We start from the raw sequence: 22,132 nt of genomic DNA, 5'->3' as shown, positions 1-22,132 counted from the left end.
ATCCTTGTGAACCTAATAGCTGACAAGTGCTATCACATTGCTTTAATTTGAGTTTCATTGATTATAAGCAAATTGCACGTTTTTCATATATCAGTTGGTCCTTTGTGTTTCCTTGTAAATTTTCTATTTATGCCCATTGCCTATTTTTCTAGGGTATTCAACTTTTTCTACGGATCAGTAAGAAGTCTTTATATGTTGAAGATATTAACCCTCTGTCATACATTGCATATATTTTTCCTAGTTTGACATTTGGCTTCTAGTGCTGTTTATGTGTTGTTGTTTTTATTGTATATATTTTTTAAATTTTCTGCAGTTATATCTATTACTAATTTTTTGTTTCTAGCTTTGCTTTTTCTGGTGTAAAAGACCTACCCCATCCCACAATCGTATGACTATTCACTTATAGAGTTCTTTAAATACTTTTTTGTTATAATTTTTACACTTAACACTTTAATATACTTAGAATTTACTGGAGTATGATGTGAGGTAATAATCTAATTTTTTCAAAAAAAATAGTTTACCAATTGTTGAAGCATCACTGTTGGAATAATCTTGTTTTCCACCCTACTTTCTGATGCGACTTTTACCACCTCCTAGATGTTCACATGCTCTAGGGTCTGTCTCGGAGCTCTGTATTCTGCTCTGTTATCTGTCCATCTGTTCTTGTGCCAGGACCACACTATTTCAATTCCTGTAGCTTGATAGTACCTTTTCGTATATGGCAGGGCATCTCCCTCCTCATTCCTCTTCTTTGCAACATTTCCTTGAGTATTCTCAGTCATTTGTTCTTCCTGATGAACTTGAGCATTACCTTGTGATTATGATTAGAATTATGTATATAATTATATTAAACCTATAAACTTGGAATAATCTATGTAAAATATTCTGTCTTTTATTCAGGAATACAGTATATCTCACCTTTAGTTTCAGTCTTCTTGAAGAAGAACCATATGAAATTGCCAACATTCTATGTATGTCCTTTTGACGTACTCAAACAGCAATTTCATGTGGTTCAACCCTTAGAACAGTTGATTTCTTTGTATGGCAATTATGCTTTTTCTAAAAATTATATCTTCTTTAAAAAAAAGTCAGGGAGAGGTTGAGTGGGAAGGAGGTATGATATACTACAAGCTTTTTATTCAGTTTTTGTGTGTGTGTGTGAGGAAGACTAGCCCTGAGCTAACATCCGATGCCAATCCTCCACTTTTTGCCAAGGAAGACTGGCCCTGGGCTAAAATCCATGCCCATCTTCCTCTACTTTATATGGGACAGCACCACAGCATGGCTTGACAAGCCGTGCGTCCATCCGCGTCCCGGATCTGAACCCGCGAATCCTGGGCCACCACAGCGGAGCACACGAACTTAACCACTGCGCCACTGGCCAGCCCTTTTATTCATTTTTTAAAATCTGGGGCCTAAGAATTTCTCTTACTGTCAGGAGTGAGAAGAGGCTCTCGCTGTTGATCATCAGATGATGGATGAAACAAAGGCTACTTAGATCACTGGCTTCCATGCTTTGAGGATCAGTTTTTGAAATAGAGCCAGAGGCATCTCTCCAGCACTTTCTGGCACCTCTTATAATTTAGTGTTCCTTATGCGTAGTTCAAGGTTTGGTGAGCTCAGCTTCCTCCCCATACCAGGCCTGCCCAAAACCGGGGCCTTGAGCCTGGGGGTTGAGGTAGTCAGTAAAATAAGGGTAAGATTCTGGGATGAATTCTGATGTGTGAGTTTCATCATGCAATTGGGTTTCACACCAAGGAATTCTCCAACACCAGCTGGGTGTCCTACAATTTAACTCAATTCTGACACTATCTATTGGGAGATAGTATCAGATTCCACAGGTTAAGGGCTCAGTCCCACAAGACTGCCCCCCACTTCAGATGCCAATTGAAAAGTCCAAGTTGTTACCTGTGCTTCTGACCAACTGGCTATAAATCAGAGGTTCCCACAACCGCCTCCTCAGGTTTGATTAATTTGCTAGAGCAGCTCACAGAACTCAGGAAATCAGTTTACTCACTAGATTACCAGTTTATTAGAAAGAATATTAAAGGATATGAATCAACAGCCAGGTGAAGAGATACATAGGGCGAGGTCCTGAACAAAGGAACTTCTGCCCCATGGAGTTTGGGACCTGGCATTGTGGCACATGGATGCGTTCTGGTTCACCAACCTGGAAGCTGTTCAAACCCGGCGCTTTTGGGTCTTTATAGAGGCTTCCTTACATAGGCATGATTGATTAAATCATTGGCCGCTGGGGATGGGTTCAACCTCCAGCCCATATCCCCTCCCAGGAGGCCAGGAAGGCGGGAGTGAAAGTTCCAGCCCTCTAATCACGTGGTTGGTTCCCCTGGCAACCAGCCCCATCCTTACGTGCTTTCCAAAAGTCATCGCATTAACATAAACTCAGGTGTGGTTGAAAGGGGCTTGTTATGAATATCAAGACACCTTTATCACTCTTATCACTTAGGAAATTCCAAGGGTTTTCCTTGCCAGAAATGAGGACGAAGACCAAATATATATTTCTCATTATAAATCACAGTATCACAAAGGGTTTCAGATGAAATTCAGTGACATCTAAATGTGGGGGGTGGGGGTTTTAGTCCTCTCCATAAACTTTTAGCTTTCCTTTCTCCACTTAAGAGCTAGAACAATGACCTCTTCAGAGGGAATCTAGCCACCACTACCTTCTACTCTAGAATATGTACTTACCACAACAATCTACTATAAACTGGGGTAAGATACACTAGAAGTAGATATTTAGGGGTAAACTTAATAATCTTTTCCCTTGTATGGAAACCTTCTGGATCATGCATACACAGAGCTTCAATAAGAAGCTTTAAAATAAATGCAAAGTCATGATGGTTGTAAAAGAAAATCCAAAGAGGTAATTGTGTGGTTTTCATAAAATATGATCAGCATCCAGTTATGAATAACATCATAAATATCATCCAGAGGTATAGGAAGTAAATTCTTAGGGTTGCCATCAAAGTATTATTTTATAGCGGTTAATAAACATAACACCTTGTCCACCCTGCTTTAAAAAAAAAAATGAACCCCCAACACAGAACCACAGGCTGCTTTTAAGTGCAAACATGCATTGCTCTCTCTGGCCTTTAGATGTCGCTGCAGTAAATGGAGCGTATCTGAGCTCTATCTGAGGGTATTAGAGCCTTGCAGCTAGCGATCTCTGTCCAGTTAACGACCTGCTAATCCTTGCTGGAAATACATCTTCGATTTGGAGGACAAGGAGCCTAGAAACAACAGGCTAACCCTAAATTCTGTTGTAGTTGTTTTTTCCTACAAAGCACACAATCCAAATTCTTTGCAAAGAGAATCCTAACAACAGTCACCCCCCATGGGAGCAGACAGGGTTTGCCGGCAGAATTTATAATGAGGGAGCTTTGCAGGGCAGCCAGGCTGCTCTGACCTGAACACACTTAGTGGTAACATTTGCATTCCGTTGACTTTCCTCAGTGCACTGCCTGTCAGGAAGCAAATGGACGTCGGGTGTCTATTAGATAACCAGCTGGACAGGGAATTTTCTCAACCCCCACACTGACTGGCCACTTTGTCTGAATGTCTCGTTCTCCTAATATGCTTTTATCCAGACCCATACACACACACAATCTGCCCATTTAATGCCACATCGGGTTGGAACTCTCCTGAACATTAATGATAATAATCAGAAGTCTTGTTTAACCAGCTGAGCCCTTCCTTCACCATGCTTACACTCATTTTATTCCTTTGTCTTTTTCTTGCCCTGGCTCCTGGCTGGCATGCTAGAGAATGGAGAGGTAAATAAATTATGCACGTGCATGTTTTGATGGAAAGGTTTCTGGTGGGAAGGGGTGTGGGTCGGCTGTCTGCACAAATGGAATGAGGTGACCCCCACCTGGTGTGCTTTCATGGACCCCAGGACCACCCTGCCTGAAATCCCCTTCACCACACTTCAGTGCATTTTAGCTCAAGCTCTTCCAGGTACCGCCTGGCCTTTTCACCTTTGTGTCTATCTCCCACACCTGGCCCAGAGCCTGGGCCTAAAGAAGCTGGCAGCACTGAGTGTATTGAGAGAACAGGTAGGAAGGGTAAAATATTGATGGAGATTAATTTGTCTGATTCATCCGTGGGCCCCTAAGAAGGACTAGGGAGTCCTGAGCAAATGGATCTCTGGACAGGTGCGTGTGGAAGAGAGAGGGAGCTAAGCTGCCCTGAAAATCCAGGGAGCAGCTGAGAAGGTGGGAGCCTTGGAACCTGGTGGGCCTTCTGAGAGGATCAGGAGGGAGGCACCAGGCATAAGCTTGGCACCCCCACAGCTCTGCCTGACACCCTCCTCTCTTGTGCATATTAGTTGTCTCCATTTCAGCAAACATAAAACCAAGTGTCAGTCTGTTTCTTTATACCCCAGAGGACTTTGACCCCATCAAGGCTCACAAGGCAAGCAGGATCGAGCCAGGTCAGCATTTGAACTGAAAGCGCAGAAGATGAAGGACAAAGGTGTATCCAAGGGGCACAGCTGACTGAGCAGAATACACATGGTCGGTCCGTGAGGGAAGAGAGGCCCCAGCCTGTTCAAACAGAGGTGCTGAACACCTCGGGCTGCCTTTGCTGAACTAGACACTTGCTTCATCCCTTTCCCCCCAGAACCCCCCTCCCCTCTTGAGGTTTCTCCTGCTCAAATCCACATCTTCAGCCCTGACCCACATTTCCCAAGCCCTGGTCCTACATTTCTCACTGCCTGCTGGACATTACCATTTGGCTGTCCCCTCTCCACTGTCACCTCTAACTTAATGTGTATCAACCTGACTTCTTCCGCTGAAACTTTCTTCCCAGAGCTTTCCATTTCAATGCCATCAGTCCCCCAGTTACCCAGGCTGGAAATCCGGAAGTTGGCTTTGACTCTTCCTCTTCCCCCTCCTCCAGTCAACCTTGAGCCCAGTTGGTTCTTCATTCCTAAGGCCCCCACATTGGTCTTTCTTTTTGTCATTGTCCCTGCCCTAATCTGGGACCTTATCAGCTCAGACCTAGGCTATTATAGCAATAATCCTCAACTGGTCTCCAGAATCCACTAAAAATGACCATCAGCCTCCAGCACTAATGTACCAGTCACTGTGCTAAGGGCTTTGTGCTCCTTATCTCATCTCATCCTTACAGCAGCCCTAAGAGGTGGGTACTGTTCCCATCAAGCCCATTTTACAGATGAGAAAACCAAGGCACCGAAAGATTCTGTAGCCTGCCCAAGTTCACTCATGCAGGAACTAAGCTGAGATTTAAAACCGGGTAGCTTATCTCCAGGGTCAATATTCATTTCAGTTCCCTCCAGTCCAGCTTATGGGCTTCTGCCAGACTAATTTTCTTCAAGTCTGCTGGTGTTGTGTTCTTTATTGCCCTTAGAGAATAAAGCTGAGCCCCTCGGCCTGGCATGCTGCCCTTACCGACTTTGCTGCTCTTGTTGCACAGAGACCCTCTATATCAGAAGTTGCGAAATCAGATGCCAGTAGGAACTTGGAAGTAACACGAAAAAGAGAAAGTAGGGAAACCCAGATAACATACACTAACCCCCTAAAGAATACGCTTTCAACTGCATTCTGAGCCACCGTGGCTTTCAAAGCATTCTGGAGCGCTAACTGCACTGTGCTTACAAAATGTGATTAGCATCTAAATATGAATAGCAGCGACCCAGCGGAGGCTGTGGCAGTTCCTCTTCTGCAAAGGAGGGATGCCATTTGGAAATGTGGGCCCAGTTTTCAAGGGAGCCTAAAATCCAGATTTTTATGTAAAATCTCCCGGTTTTTCAAAGTCGGCAAATAAAAATTGTTAAATCCTGCCTGGACTGAACAAAACACACCTTTTTTTGACCTCTGCTCTATTCAAGCCTCCAATTCAATCAAAATGATCTTAATCCCGCGCCCCCATCCCCCTAAAGAGTAAGTGTATTTCGCATTCCAGTCACCTCCACCTGGAGTGTCTATCTCCATCTCCTTAAAGGCTCAACGGAGATTTGCCTCAGTGGTGGCTGTCTCTTCTGACCAACAATAGCACATATCTGCTGCTTTTATTTGATAAATTGTTGGCTTTTCCCACCCCTAAAACAGCTAACGTTATCTTAATGGATAAAGGCAGGTGTTTCACCTTGTAGAACCACAATGGGGGGTGTTCTAGACCACTTTGGAGAGGATTCGGGGGCAGGAGAATCCATATTAACTAACAATGTTCTCCGTCAATTATTGCAGATGCGCTGTTTTCACTGTTACCCCCACCCCATGCCCAAGGGCACAGTTATTTTTTTCCAAGAGCTTTATGGGTGAATAACTCCTTTTAAATGATGCTGTTAGCCTATATGTGCCCTCTGATCCAGCCAGTTTATTTTCCATAGCATTTCTCTACATGTCCCACCTTCTCCCATCTCTATACCCTTGCTCTGCATCTTCACCCCGTCAAAGCCACCTCCTGGAGTCTTCTCTCACTTCCTGAAGCAGAAGGAGTCTTCTTGTTCTGAATGCCCTTGGCTCACTCTTGCTGTAGCTCTCTTATGCCCATGTCACATGCTTCCTTGCGTCATAATCTTCTGTGTCCATTATTTCCTGTAGACTGCGCGCTCTCTGCCTTTGGGGTGTATGTATTACACATTCGTATATCCCCACAGCATGTAGCCTCATGTAGCAGGCACTTGATACTTGTTAAAAAATGAATGAAGTTCAGGGCTGCCTTATGAGATCTCACTGTGACTACAGACTTGAACCTTAGCCGCCAACGGGTGAGCTCCAAGTCTGTGCCTGTCCTTACCCATGTTGCAGGTAAGATCAGCCTGCTCTAAGGAAAACTCTGCTTGTCCCCTATCTACAACGGCCTCTAATCCTCGCTCTGATAACGCACTATCTTCCATCTCCTATCTTAACAGTTGGGTTCTGTGTATCTCAGTGCTAACAGCTGTTAACATTTCAAGATAAGTAAATATGCTGAAAGGATGAGTAAAACAGTCTTGACACCGTTTTTGGTGTGCACCCCCTCTTCATTGCAACCTCCCACCACTTTGGATGGTGCCTGGAAGTGCTTGACGAATCGTAGTGTCATAGAATTTGTATTTGTTAGTTTGTCAATTTCAGTAAATGTGACTGATGTAAATGAATGGATCTAAATCTGTGCTCTCCTTCGGTGGGAAGGCTTTTGTCAGGGGTCAGGATGGGGACAAAATATGTCAGGAGGAGGTAACAAAAGGAAAGCCTTCCCTGGAATTAAGAAATTGTAATAATATGATAATAATTACCATTTATTGGTCATTTAATATGGACAAGGCCGTTTGTTTTCCCATTTCATCCTTTTTATAGACCCTATGAAGTAAGTACTGTTATTATTCCTGTTTTCTAGATGAGGAAATGAGGCACAAGTAACTTGCTCAACAGTCACATAGCTAGCCAGGGGTGGGGCTGGGATCGAACCCAGGTCTCTCTTTCTTCAGGCCCATGCTTTACCCTCCAGGAGTACCGGGGCGTGTTCCCAGGTGCTAGGTGATTGGTTAATTTTTTTTGTTTCAGTTCCCTTGCCCCAGGTGTGGGAGTAGACGATGAGGGAGAGGGAGTCGGAACCTTGAGAATTGGGAGCTCACAGTCTCAGTGCAAGAGCAGTTGAAAAAAACAGTAGTATGCAAGCTCAGAAACAGGCAAGAGCCCAGCTTTGGCTGGGGAAAAAAATCTCTGGAAAATGAGGCTGTCCCGGGGCTCGCTTTAGTCCCTGGCAGCCTGACAATGGAAGACTTGAAGCCAGCCGATTGGAATGAGGAGCATAGATCATTCGGCAGCCACAGACCTTTGGCCAGCAATAAGCTGACCACAACCTGACCACTGCTGCTCAGAGAGATGGGGAAGAAAGCCCTGCTGGCTCTCTGAGCCCCTGGGAGAGCAGGCACAAAGCCTCAGGAGAGGAAAGTCAATTGTCATCACCACACCTGCTAGGAAGTGCAAACAGAGTTTCAGCCTAGTTCAACATTTCTTGCTTGACACAGCCTCGATTCTCAGTAGGAACAGAGCTCTGTTTCCCAACAGAGCCAGCTTACCTGTCCTGAAGTCCAAACACTGCTGGCTTCCAAGCTCTCAGGGTAGCAGGAGAGGAAGGGAACATTACCTTTACTTTGTTGCATTGTCAACTCGCTGCTTTCTGTCGTCTTTGGAGTCTCCCCTTGGGGACTAACTTCTGCCTAAGTCAGTAGCATTGCCTTGGCAGTCTGAGAAAAAAGGACGCTTTTCAGATCCAGGTAGCTGGACATCCCTTAGGTGACGAGGCTTTGTCTGAGCATCATTGTTGAGGTGTGGGGACAGAAAACTCTCCCCTTTGTTTTTTCAAAGGTATAAAGTGCCCTAAATACTTCAGGGATTCCAGTTGTTGATCATGGAAACGAGACTGTCCCTAGAGGGGAGGCGAAGAGGGAGGAGGGAGGAGCCTTCCTAATTCCACTCCTTGTAAGATTGCTCTGCCCTTTTTCTCCTGACCTGAGCTGGCTTACTCCTTCGCAGAGATCAAGTCTGGGAATCAAAATGGCCACCCTGTGCTAAGCAGGCTTCTGAGCTCCAGCTAAACAGTAACAGCAGCTAAGAGAGGAGCTCCCTGCTCCCCACGCCCACCCCACCTCCAGAGTGGGGGTGAAGAGAGAGGTAGGGGAAAGGGAAAGAAAGGTTCCAGAAAAGGCCTGCTGTCAGCCAGCAAAGTCACCTGCAGCTCCTGCTGTCCGGAGGAGGTGAAGACTGGGGTCTCCACACCCCTCCGCTGGCCACACCCCTCCGCTGGCCTCCAGCTGGCTTTAGAAACACAGCACCAATTTTCACCTCCTTTTTCCCACATAACTGTGGCGTGTTTGTTTTTGACAACTGCGTTCATCTTAAAGCTTTAATGGGCAGACTAGCTTAGTGGTCAGGAGTGTGGGCTTTGGGCACCAGCCCTGCCCCTTAAGAGTGCATGAACTTGAGTGAGCCGTGGGGCCTCTGTGAGCCTCGTCTTCCTCATCTGTAAAACATGGGGACAAGCATAGCGCCTAGCTCATATACCTGTATAGAAAATTGAATTGGGTTAATGCAGTTGCAGAGCTGGGCACATGATAAATACTCCATAAAGGCGAGGTGCTATTTTTATTGTTCTTGAAGCATCTCTTCAGAATCTATGCATGGCATTGAAGGCCTGATTAGAACTATAAAAGCCAGTCGAGGTGTGTTTCTGTGTTTCCTATGATTGCTGTAGACATACAAATGAGCTAGCATCACAAAACCTCAAAAGACCCTCGATCTCTATAGATAATGGTGAGCAGGGATGGTAGGAGAGTTAATTATTCATTTGTTGGGTTAGTTTAACAAGCATTTACCTAGAGGCCACCATATACAAGGACTGCATATATATCTGTATATTCCCAGCCTTCTGAAAACTCGTCTTACGAATCTTTTTCCTCGCCCTTCCTACGCAATCTCACTCCCGATCAAGGTGACGCTAAAAGTTGGCTCCTCCGGCTGCTGCTGCTCTGCATGTACTCCCATGGCCCCGGTGGCCTCCGGCAGCTCTGCTCACTTGCATCTCAATTGCTTTTTCTAGTCTGGCCCGGCTGCACTTTGGTTTCCCCACCCCCACCCCACCCCCAATGGGCACACAGGAACTGACTGTTTTTCTTCTCTCTTTCCAAGCAGAATACTAACCTGCTGTCCGTGTGCTCGCTTCCCCCACCATTACCTTAGCAGGCTTGCTGAGCAGCTAGTCGGTCCTCTGGCCAGCTGCCAAAATGTGAGGCTTGCACTGCAGCCGGGATGGAGGGTAGTTTGTAGGCGTGCCATGCTGGGGGAAGCTGCCTACACCCACTTGTGCCAAGATCCCCACTGCAGAGCCAGGGTGCTTCCCAGCTGTATGAGGACAGCTCTTGGGGACCTGGTTCTGCCAAGAGAAACTTGGGCCATGGGGTTCACATAAGGACATAACGTAAAGTAAAGAGACATAAAGATCCTTTTACTCCAGTACCATTGGCTTTTTTTGTTTGATCATTGGGGATTTGCCAAAAGACAAAAGCCTTGTACAACTGCCGTCCACACATATATGTCCTCAGATGGTTTGGGAATTGGACAGCTTAGTCTCCAGGTTGTGTCCTATATAGTCTATAGAAGATAAAAGTCATTTCCAAACAACAAGCAAAAGGTTCTGAGCTCTTGTTCGCTCCAGCTAGCAGACTCTTTTATTTCCTTTTCTTTCTTTTGTCTCTCCTTTTAAATCCCCTTTTTTTAAAATAGACTTTATTTTTTAGAGCAGTTTTAGGTTCACAGTAGTATTGAGCAGAAATTACAGAGATTTCCCATACACTACCTGCCCCCACACATGCACAACCTCCCCCATTATCAACATCCCCACCAGAGTGGCACATTTGTTACAATTGGTGAACTACATTGACACATCATAATCACCCACAGTCCATAGTTTACATTAGGGTTCACTCTTGGTGTTGTACATTCTACAGGTTTGGACAAATGGATAATGACATGTATCTGTCATTATAGTGTCATGCAGAGTATTTTCACTGCCCTAAGAATCCTCTGTGCTCCACCTATTCATCCCTTCCCCAGACCCCCAACTTCTGGCAACCACTGATCTTTTTACTGTCTCCATAGTTTTGCCTTTTCCAGAATGTCATATAGTTGGAATCATACAGTATGTAGCCTTTCAGATTGGCCTCTTTCACTTAATAATATGCATTTAAAAGATTCTTCCATGTCTTCTCATGGCTTGATAGCTCATTTCTTTTTAGCACTAAATAATACTCCATTGTCTGGATGTACCAGTTTATTTCCATTCACCTACTAAAGGACATCTTCGTTGCTTCCAAGTTTTGGCAATTATGAATAAACCTGCTGTAAACATCTGTGTGTAGGTTTTTGTGTGGACATAAGTTCTCAACTCTTGGGTAAATACCAGCAAGCAGAGTTGCTAGATCATATGGTAAGAGTACATCTAGTTTTGTAAGAAACTGCTAAACTCTCTTCCAACATGGCTGTACAATTTGCCTTCCCACCAGCAATGGGTAAGAGTCCCTGTTGTGGGCTGGCCCCGTGGCTTAGCGGTTAAGTGCGCGCGCTCCGCTACTGGCGGCCCGGGTTCGGATCCCGGGCTTGCACCAACACACTGCTTCTCCGGCCATGCTGAGGTCGCGTCCCGCATACAGCAACTAGAAGGACATGCAGCTATGACATACAACTATCTACTGGGGCTTTGGGGGGAAAAAATAAATAAATAAAATTATAATAAAAAAAAAGAATTTAGAAAATCCCCTTTAAAAAAAAAAAAAGAGTTCCTGTTGCTCCACATCCTCATCAGCATTTGGTGTTGTCAGTGTTCTGGACTTTAGCCATTCTAAGAGGTGTGTGATGGTATCTCATTGTTACTTTAGTTTGCATGTCCCAGATAACATGTGATGTGGAGCATCTTTTCATATGCTTATCTGCCATCTGTATATCTTCTTTGGTGAGGTGTCAATGTCTTTGGCCCATTTTGTAATCAGGTTGGTGTGTTTTCTTATTGTTGAGTTTTAAGAGTTCTTTGCATATTTTGGATAACAGTCAGATGTGTCTTTAGCAAACATTTTCTCCCAGTCTATGGCTTGTCTTCTCGTTTTCTTGATTAATGCTCTTTTTAAATTAAATATTCTACCTTTGCATAGATAACACATGCACATGATACAACATCCAAAAGGTTCAAAGAGTATATACATTGAAAAATAAGTGTTGGGGGCCGGCCCCATGGCTCAGAAGTTAAGTGCGCACGCTCCACTACTGGCGGCCCGGGTTCAGATCCCGGGTGCACAACAATGTACCGCTTGTCCAGCCATGCTGAGGCGGCGTCCCACATACAGCAACCAGAAGGATGTACAACTTGGGCCGGCCCCATGGCTTAGCAGTTAAGCGCACGCGCTCTGCTGCTGGCGGCCCGGGTTCGGATACCGGGGGCGCACCAACGCACCGTTTCTCCGGCCATGCTTAGGCCGCGTCCCACATACGGCAACTAGAAGGATGTGCAGCTATGACATACAACTATCTACTGGGGCTTTGGGGGGAAAAAATAAAAATAAAAAAATAATAAAGAAGGATGTACAACTATGACATACAACTACCTACTGGGGGTTTTGGGGAGAAAAAGGGAAAAAAAGGAGGAGGATTGGCAATAGATGTTAGCTCAGGGCTGGTCTTCCTCAGCAAAAAGAGGAGGATTGGCATAGATGTTAGCTCAGGGCTGATCTTCCTCATGAAAAAAAGAAAGAAAGAAAGAAAAAGAAAAGAAAAGTAAGTCTGCCCCAACCTTTGTCCCTTGGCCTCCCAGTTCTCTACAGAGATAACACTGTTGTTTCCAGTTTCTCACCTGTATCTTTCCAAAGATGGTCTATGCAAAGATACACATAAACATGTGCATTTGTGTTCTTTTTGTTTTTAGATAATCAACATATACTACATATACTCTTAGCACCATTTTTTTCACCTAAAAATGTATCTTGGAGATGGCACCATATCAGTCCAGATGGAGCTTCCACGTATTTTTAAATGCTGACATAGTATTCCATAGTATGATGTATGATTTCTTTAACTAGCCCCCTATTGATAGACATTTAGATTATTTCCAATTGTCTGCTGTTACTAACAATGCTGCAATAAAAATCCTTAGAACATACATCGTTTCCTACATGGGCAAATATATCTATAGCATAAATTCCTAGAAGTAGGATTGCTTTGGCCAAAGGGTATATGAGTTTTACATCTTTATACATATTGTTTAATTATTTCAGTCCTCATGCAAAGAATGAACAACCTACAGTGTTGCCACTGTTGGAAGGTCTGTGTGGAGTTTATCGTAGAAACAATCAAGTGCTTTGCTTTGAGGTATTTCTCTTTCATTTTCACCTCCTGCAAATTTATTCCTTCTTTCCTTCAGTACGTATTAAGCACATACTGTGTGCCAGGCATGTTGGTAGGCTTTCGGGTAAAACCACAAAGAAGACAGACATAGGCACTGCCCTCATGGTATTTACAGTCCGGGAGGTGGGGTGTGTCAGGGAGAGCACACATAATTATATATTAAATCATTACAAACTGTGTCACATGCCATGAAGGAGAAGTACAGGGTGACCAAAAGTGTTTACTAGGCTCCTGACTTAGTCTAGGGATCTGAGAAGACTTCGTGAGGGAGTGATGTTTATTCTGATCGCTAAGAGAGACTTAGCTGGGCAGGTTTGAAGTCCTGGAGGCAGGAAGGAGCATGGAGTAGGACCAGCAGCCTGGATTATGGGAGCAAGAAAGAGCCTTCAAGGTCGTTTAGTTCCAATCTCCTCACTTGACATGCGAGGCAACTAAGGTTCAGAGGACTGAAGAACTTGGTCAAGGTTATACAGATAGTGGCAGAGCCAGGACGAGGATGTGGCTTCTGTGATTTTTTTCAGATGATGCCATGCTACAAAATGCCCATCCTGGGAGCTCGACAGCTACGGCACAGTTGCCTGGGTTTGTGTGGAGGGAGGATTTGAGTTCAGGTCCTTGTGACTAGCAGCCTGACATGTTTTGTTTCTCTTTACTAGTAAGATACAGTTTGGGCAAATGGTAGTCTAGCATCCCACTCTAGTGGGTTGGTTTAGTCTTCAGCATACTAGTCTCTTCTCCAAGTTTAGATAATAAATAATAATGATATTAATAATGGTGGTTACTTATATAGTGCTTGCTATGTGTCAAATGCTGTTCTAAGCACTTTACATGTATTTCATTTAATCTTGACAACAATCCTATAAGGTAGGTATTATTATTGCCCCAGATTACAGATGAAGATATTAAGGCTCAGAAAGGTCAAGGAATTTGCCCAAGGTCAAAGAGCTAGTGAGAGGCAGAGTGGGGACTCAGTCCAAGCAGTCTGTCTTCAGGAGCCATGTGCTTTCCCCAGGCACTCTCAGTGGCAGCATCAGGGCGGTGGACTCAGGTCTGAGCCCTGAGCTGCCTTGTGCTGTGGAGGGCCTTCAGCAGTGATCCTCAACCCTGCCTGCACACAGAACCACCTGAGGAGCTTGCCAAAAATGCTGATATCCAGACCTCACCCTAGGTCAGTTCCATCACAATCTCTAGGGGTAGATCCCAATGACTGATGGTTTTGAAAAGCTCCCCTGGTTAGTCTAACATGCAGCTAAGGGTTGAGGAGCACTGGTATATAGCCTTACCATTCCTTCTTCCTTTGGGGGTATCTTAGTTCAAGCTGCTATAACAGAATACCACAGACTGAGTGGCTTAAACAATAAACACTTATTTCTCGTAGTTCTGGAGGCTGGAAAGTCCAAGATCAAGGTGCCAGCAGATTCAGTGTCTGTGAGAACCTACTTCCTGGTTTTCAGACGGCCACCTTCTGGCTGTATCCTCACATGGTGGAGTGAGAGAGATCATCTCTCGTGTGTTCTGTCCTTCTAAGAGTACTAAACCCATTCATGAGGGCTCCACCATCATGACTTAATCACCTCCCAAAGGCCCACCTCCAAATACCATACACTGGGAGTTAGGGCTTCAGCATGAATTTTAGGGGCTCACAAACATTCAGTCCATAGCAGGGGGCTATACGTGCTTGCCTTTGTGTTCTGGATATCTGTTTAGTATGACACTTGGAGAGGCATTTATTCATACCACACCATGAACACATCTTCGCATAGAGAATTTATTCAGTGTACATGCTGTGGCAGCCACATTCAATGATGATGTGTGGTAACAAGTTTGTCGAGGGCTAAGATAGTATTATTAGTCCTGGGCATCAGGAGACAGTGTAGCTTAGTGGGGTAGAGCTTGATTCTGAGTCAAACAGACCCAGGTTCAAGTTGATGCTTTGTCTCTTATGTTCTGTGATTTTGGAGATTTTTTTGGAGTCCTTTCGCAGACTCCACTTTGTGACCTATAAAATAGGGCTAATAAGATAATACAGATCTTCCTAGATTTACGACGAGGTTATGTCCCAATAAACTCATCCTAAGTTGAAAATATCATAAGTTGAAAATGCATTTAACTAACTTATCGAACCTAACTTATCGAACATCATAGCTTAGCCTAGCCTACCTTAAACGTGCTCAGAACACTTACATTAGCCTACAGCTGGGCAAAATCATCTAACGCAAAGCCTATTTTATAATAAAGTGTTGAATATCTCGTGTAATTTATTGAATACTGTACCGAAAGTGAACAACAGAATGGTTGTGTGGGTACACAAGGGTTGTCAGTGTATCTATTGGTAATTTACCCTTGTGACCATGGGGCTGACTGGGAGCTGTGCTCGCTGCCACTGCCCAGCATCACGAGAGAGTATTGTACACACATCGCTAGCCCGGGAAAAGAGCAAAATTCTAAACTCGAAGTAGTTTCCACTGAATGCATATCACTTTCACACCATCATCAAGTCAAAAAATCGTTAAGTCAAAACATTGTGAGTCAGGGACTGTGTGTACTATCTATTTCATGAGGCTTTTGTGAGGATTAAATGAGATGTTATATGTAAAGTACTCAGTGTAATGCCTGACACCTAGGACTCAGTAAATATTGGCCATTTTTTCACTTCATGACCATCCATGTGGCTTATTTGAGCCTGGTCACAAGTAAACAGTTGTATTTGGGAAAAGCTACTAGTGACACTGATACTGAGGGGAATTTGGTTTGACATTGAATGAGTGCCTTCTGTGTGCAGTGAAGGGTGTTAGAACCTGAAGAGCTAGGACAGTGAGGAAAGCCTAGTGCCCGTCCCATCAGCTTGCCGGCTGCCAGCCCAGATAGTGCCCCCAGGTAACTCACACCAGATAGACTGTGCCTAGCAGAGGTCTAAACAAATAGCTAAGGGAGCACAAGACAGGGAAGGAACCTCGATTCAAACAAAGAAGCCATAAAATAGTTATAAGGCAATCAAGGAAATGTGAACACTGACTGGATATGTGATGATATTAAGGAATTATAAATTTTTAGGTGTGATAATGGTATTATATATATATTTTATATATGTTTTTATATATATAATATATTTTATATTTTAGAAGAGAAGCCATTACATTTTAGAAACATAATTAAATACTTACTGTTGAATTGAAGTGATGTGGGGCCGGAGATGAAGAAAGATTGGCCATGCATTGCTCATTGTTGAAGCTGGGTGACGGAAATTTGTGATCGTTTTACTATACTGTCTGCTTTTGTATATGTTTGAAATTTTCCACAATAAGAAGATTTTTAAAAAGAGAGAGTGATGTAAATTTTAAGAAAAGAGGGGAAAAAGGAAAGGAGAGAGAGAAAGAAGGGAAGAGGGAGCAAGGCAACAGGCAGGTCCAATTAGGGAATCAAAAAAAGCTTCAAGATGAGGTGGTAGCTGACCTGGCCCTGGGTGACAAGGATTTTGGCCATCAGAAAGTACACATAGTGTTCAGGAAATAACAAATGTGACTGGATGTCAGGTTCCTGGGGTGGGGTTAGGTATTAGTCAGAGCTCTCCAGAAAAAAAGAGCCCATAGGATGTGTATAGTCATCCCTCGGTATCCACGGGGGATTGGTTCCAGGACCCCCGCAGATACCAAAATCCACGGATGCTCAAGTCCTTTATATAAAATGGCATAGTATTTATGTATAACCTATCCACATCCTCCTGTATACTTTAAATCATCTCTAGATTACTTATAATACTGAATACAGGGGCTGGCACTGTGGCGTAGCGGTTAAGTGCGTGCGCTCCACTGCTGGTGGCCAGGGTTCGGATCCCGGGTGAGCACCGACGCACTGCTTGTCAGGCCATGCTATGGCAGCGTCCTATATACAGTAGAGGAGGATGGGCATGGATGTTAGCCCAGGGCCAATCTTCCTCAGCAAAAAGAGGACGATTGGCATATGTTAGCTCAGGGCTGATCTTCCTCACAAAAAAAAAATACTGAATAAAATGGAAATGCAATGTAAATAGTTGTTATACTATATTGTTTAGGGAAATATGACAAGAAAAAAGAAGTCTGTACATGTTTATACAGACAGAAAAAGTCTGTGCATGTTCAGTACAGACACAACCATCACAGGACTTTAGATCCGTGGTTGGTTGAATCTGGGGATGCCAAACCTGCGGATATGGAGGGCCGACTGTACAAATGTAGAGAAAGAAAGAGGTTTATTTTAATGAATTGGCTCACACAATTATGGGGGCTGGCATGTCTGAAATCTGCAGCGTAGCCTGGCAGGCTGGAGATGTTGCAGTTCAAGTTGATGTTACAGTTCAAATCCACATGCTGACTACTGGCAGAATTCCCTCTTCCTCGGGGGACCTCCGTCTTTTTTCTCTTAAAGCCTTCAACTAATTGGATGAGGCCCACCCACATTATGAAAGATAATTTGCTTTACTCAAAATCTAGTGATTTAATGTACAACCAAAATTTCACAATGTTATAAACTATTAAGGCATCAATTAAAAAAAATTTTTTTAAATAAATAACTAAGGGCCGGCCCCGTGGCTTAGCGCTTAAGTGCGCGCACTCCGCTACCGGCAGCCCAGGTTCGGATCCCAGGCGTGCACCAACGCACTGCTTCTCCTGCCATGCTGAGGCCACGTCCCATATACAGCAACTAGAAGGCTGTGCAACTATGACATACAACTATATACTGGGGCTTTGGGAGAAAAAAAGGAGGAGGATTGGCAACAGATGTTAGCTTAGAGCCAGTCTTCCTCAGCAAAATGAGGAGGATTAGCATGGATGTTAGCTCAGGGCTGATCTCCCTCACAAAAATAAATAAATAAATAGATAGATAGATAAATAGATAAATAAATAAATCCTGGGGAGGTAATGTACAGCATGGTGACTATAGTTAATAATGCTGTACTGTATGTTTGAAAGTTGCTAAGAGAATAAATCTTAAAAGTTCTCATCAGAAAAAAAAATCTAGGGCCGGCCCCGTGGCTTAGCGGTTAAGTGCGTGCTCTCCGCTGCCGGCGGCCCGGGTTCGGATCCCGGGTGCGCACCGAGGCACCACTCCTCCAGCCATGCTGAGGCCGTGTCCCACATACAGCAACTAGAAGGATGTGCAGCTATGACAGACAACTATGTACTGGGGCTTTGGGGGAAAAATAAATCAATAAAATCTTTAAAAAAAAAAAAAAAAAAAAAAAAAAAGAAAAAATCTAGTGATTTAAATGTTAATCTCGTCTTAAAAAAACCATCACAGTAACATCTAGACTAATATTTGACCAAATATCTGGGTACTGTGGCCTAGCCAAGTTGACACATGAAATTAACCATCAAGAGGTGATTAATGGGAAATAATACTGGAAAGAAAAGTGGATGCCAAATTGTAGAGGGTTTTGAGTTCTGTTAAGTTTTTCTTTTGAAAACTTTTCTTCTGGAAGTTTTTTAGAAAATTGGGAGTAGGTGAAGGTTTCTGAGCAAAGCAATGACAGCATCCGATGAATTTGGAGTGGTACCTGGCTGCAATGTGGAGGATGGGTGGAAAGAACAGAAACTGGGGGTGAGGGGCTGGATAAGGAAACTGTGGTCCTCACTCAAGAGAGAGATGATGCAAGGTACTGGCAGTGGAACTGAAAAGTATCTGAAGCGTAGAATACAATGCAGGAAGTAGTAAGAGATCAGACTGAGAAGTAGGCAGAGGGCAGGTCATGGAGGGCCTGGTAAGCCAGATGAAAGAGTCTGGACTTTATCCTGAGGGCAATGAAGAGTTAAAGTCAAGGGAGTAACCTGATCAGATCATTCTGACTGCTATGTGGGGAATAAGGGCAGGTAGACTGGCTAGACACAGTTGTTGTAGTGAAAGTGAAAGATGCTGGTGGCTTGGACTAGGATGACGATAGTGGAAAGAAAGAAAAGTGGACAGATTTGGGGCATGTTTGGAGGCACTGGAACTAGCTGGAGATAGATGAGATAATAGAAGGTGAGGGACAGAGAGAACTAAAGGGCGACTCAGGTTTTTGGCCTAAGCAAATAGGTCAATGGCAATGCCATTTACTGACATGAGAACAACTAGAGGACAGTCAGGGTTGGGGTGGAGTTCTGATTGGGATGTACACAGCTTGAGATGTTTATTAGACTTCCTAGTGGAGATGTCATGTAGGGAGTTGGTGACACAATCCTGTGGCTCAGAGGAGAGATTGAGGCTGGAGATAGAAATTTGGAAATCATCAGGCAGAGGAGAACAGAAAAAAGGCCAGTGAAGTTGAAATGTAGCATGTGAGCAAGAGTGACACAAGGTGAAGTTGAAAAGGTGTGCAGGGGCAGATCACGTAGGGCCTGTAGCCTTCAAGTGGTGTGCTAGAGCCAGCTGTTTTGGCTCCTGTAACTCCAAGCTGGAGACTCAGCTTGTCCATTTCTTTTTTTTTTTTTTTTTAAGATTTATTTATTTATTTTCCCCCCAAAGCCCCAGTAGATAGTTGTATGTCATAGCTGCACATCCTTCCAGTTGCTGTACGTGGGACTCGGCCTCAGCATGGCCGGAGAAGCAGTGCATCAGCACGCGCCCAGGATCCGAACCCGGGCCGCCAGCAGCGGAGCGCGCGCACTTAACCACTAAGCCATGAGGCCGGCCCTCAGCTTGTCCATTTCATGTTCTGTTTCTTATACTCTGGTCTGTGCTTGGTTGTTACTGTGCCTCAAAGGGAAGGTCTAACCCACAAGTTTACCCTTCACCTTGATGGAGGACAAAAATCCCTTTTCCCACAGAGCTGAAATTCTAGTTGGGGGTAGGAGCAGACAAATAAAGAAAATAAATAATTATACCAAATATTAAAAGGCAATGAGTACTCTGAAGAAAATCAAGGCAGGGAAAAGATATAGGCCTGGCCAGAATCAGTGAAGCAGAGTAATGGAGACAGATGTTGGATGGCAATGAGTAGAGCAGTGAGTGGGAAGGGAGGAAGTGGAGTTGGCCAGAATAGACAGCTATTTCAGGAAGTGCAAATGAAAAGAGAAAGAGATTTCCATCAACAGGAGAATGGATAACCAAATTGTGGTACATCCATGCGGTGGAATACTACTCAGCAATGAAAAGGAAGAAACTATTGATGAACACCACAACATGGATGAATCTCAGAGACATCGTGCTGAGTGACAGAAGGCAGTCTCAAAAGGTTACATGCTGTATGTTCCCATTTATATGACATTAGCAAAGGGCAAATCTATAGGGACAGAGAACAGATTAGTAGTTCCCCAGGGCGTGGGGTGGGAGAGGCTGTGACTACAAAGGAGCAGCACAGAATTCTGGGGGCTGATGGAGCAGTTCTGTATCCTGATTGTGGTGGTGGTCACACAGATCTATGTGTGTTAAAATTCCTAGAACTCCACACCAAAACAAGGTAATTTTACTATGTGTTAATTTGGGCAGTATCTGAAGTGCAAAGTTAAGATTGGAGGAAGGAGTTGTTTTTAAGACGAGAGGGACTTGAGTTTATTCACGTGCTGGGGGGGAAGTCAGGTCTCTTGAGAAAGGTGCCCAAGAGGAGTTCAAAAGTGTGAGATCCAGGGCATTGGTGGGAAAAAAAGATGTTTATGCAAGGAAGCAAAAGTTGAGGTGCTGTATAATCTGTTTTCCCTATGAACTAGGAGGTGAGGTCACCCACCTAAAGTGGACGAAATGAGTGTGGGGTGCAGGGCATTGTGTGGGGTGCAGGGCGTTGAGGGGTGTGGGAGGGAAAAGCCAGCGTGAGGAATGAGAAAGGATGCTTTGAAGGCTTGCTTCACAGTATGAGGTTCTAGCCAAGGTTAGAGACCTCGAAGCTTCAGTGGTACCAATCTGCCCCTTTGTGGATTCATCTTCAGTGGCTTGAAGCAGAGAAGGGGTTTATGGGGGGGAACGGGAATCAGCTGAAGGACAAGGGGCAAGGATTTTGAGAGTAGGAACAAAAAAAGGACCTGCGAGGATGAAAAAGGAGGCCTGCGAAGCCAGTAGGGAACTGGTGGCCTGGAAGATAAAGGAGAGGGCAAGTGACTAGAGAGGTTAATGATCTGAATGATTCTGACTAATAGGAATCAGGGAGTGGGGAGCTAGATGGATGAGGACACTGGTCCGAGCAGTTCTGAGGTGTAAGATTTCAGAAATGGATATGGAGGACTCATAAGTTAGGTAAGGAATGTGGTTGATATTTAGAATACTTTCTCCATGATAGTAATAGCAATGCTAGCTCATATTTACTGATCCTGGCTATGTGCCTGGCACTGCAGAGTGCTTTACATGCCCATCCCGTTTAATTGTCACAACAGCCCCATGAAGCAGGTACTATTCCCATTTTCTAAATAAGGAGACTGAAGCTCAAGAAGGTTAGGTAAGTTGCCCAGGGTCAGACGGCCAGTAAGTGAAGCAGCCAGCCTAGACCCCGACCTGCCCACCTCCAGAGTTTCTGGTCTTCTGACTGGTGTCCTATACTGCCTCTCCCACACGGAAAATCTGGGTTCCACTGCAACTAGACATTTCAGAAACAACCCAAAGTATGTGCATAACTTAATGTGAACTTGACACCATTTCTGAAAACCAGCTATGGGGGCTGGTTTTCTCATAGTGGACAAGTAGTGTTAATTTTCTATCTAGATAGTATATTGAAAGTCATTTCATCTGATCATAAAATTGTTTTTCTAAAGGGGAACAAAAGGACAAAAAAGTTACTTTCGGAGAGAAGGCATTTTGTGATTGGTCAGGATAGTTCTGGGGGTGGTGATAAAGTACATGGGGTGGCCAAAGAGGTGTAGAGGTGAGGATCACTGCAGTCAAGGTCCAGAAACTGCGTATGGGATGGGTTGTCTTTATAGATGCCCACATCCCCTGAGATGGTGGTGAATCTGGGAGACGGGGAGCCAACAGATGTCACAGTCTTCAGTGAATGTGGAAGAGTGGCCAGGAGGTCAGTAGATGAGAGCAGCGACAAAGAATATGGTTCAGTGACATGAGCCCCAGCTGAGAGCTTCTGGCATGAGAGGGAAGGAGTCAGAGTCTGGGAACAGCAAGAGGGAGCTAGAAGAATGCCACCATCACTCTGCTCCCCACCCTGGGACATCTGTGAAGTGGGGAAATGAGCAGCCCCCACTTGAGAGCTTCACAGAGAAGGGATCAGTTAAGACAGGGAAGCAGGAGGGCACTTTAAAAAGGGTAAGGACATGGGA

General features: G+C 44.4%; 2 protein-coding genes across 2 annotated transcripts in view; one reads left to right on the top strand and one right to left on the bottom strand.

Annotated features, from left to right (window-relative positions):
• The window catches only part of LOC101395896 (A-kinase anchor protein 17B-like), a 120,183-nt gene extending 111,529 nt beyond the window's left edge, over positions 1-8,654 (bottom strand). The window contains exon 1 of the mRNA XM_087426385.1: positions 8,119-8,654. The gene's annotated coding sequence lies outside the window, so the exon portion shown is untranslated. The remainder of the gene's footprint in view (positions 1-8,118) is intronic.
• Positions 1-22,132, top strand: part of SLC25A43 (solute carrier family 25 member 43) — a 37,836-nt gene that overhangs the window by 12,709 nt on the left and 2,995 nt on the right. The gene's annotated exons all lie outside the window — the stretch shown is intronic.

The sequence above is a fragment of the Ceratotherium simum genome, chromosome X (genome assembly GCF_057802395.1).
Source record: "Ceratotherium simum simum isolate JZ-2026a chromosome X, ASM5780239v1, whole genome shotgun sequence".
In the NCBI taxonomy this organism is placed as follows: Eukaryota; Metazoa; Chordata; class Mammalia; order Perissodactyla; family Rhinocerotidae; genus Ceratotherium; species Ceratotherium simum.
Note: the sequence above shows the minus strand (reverse complement) of the source record. Positions and strands in the feature narration are given on the sequence as shown.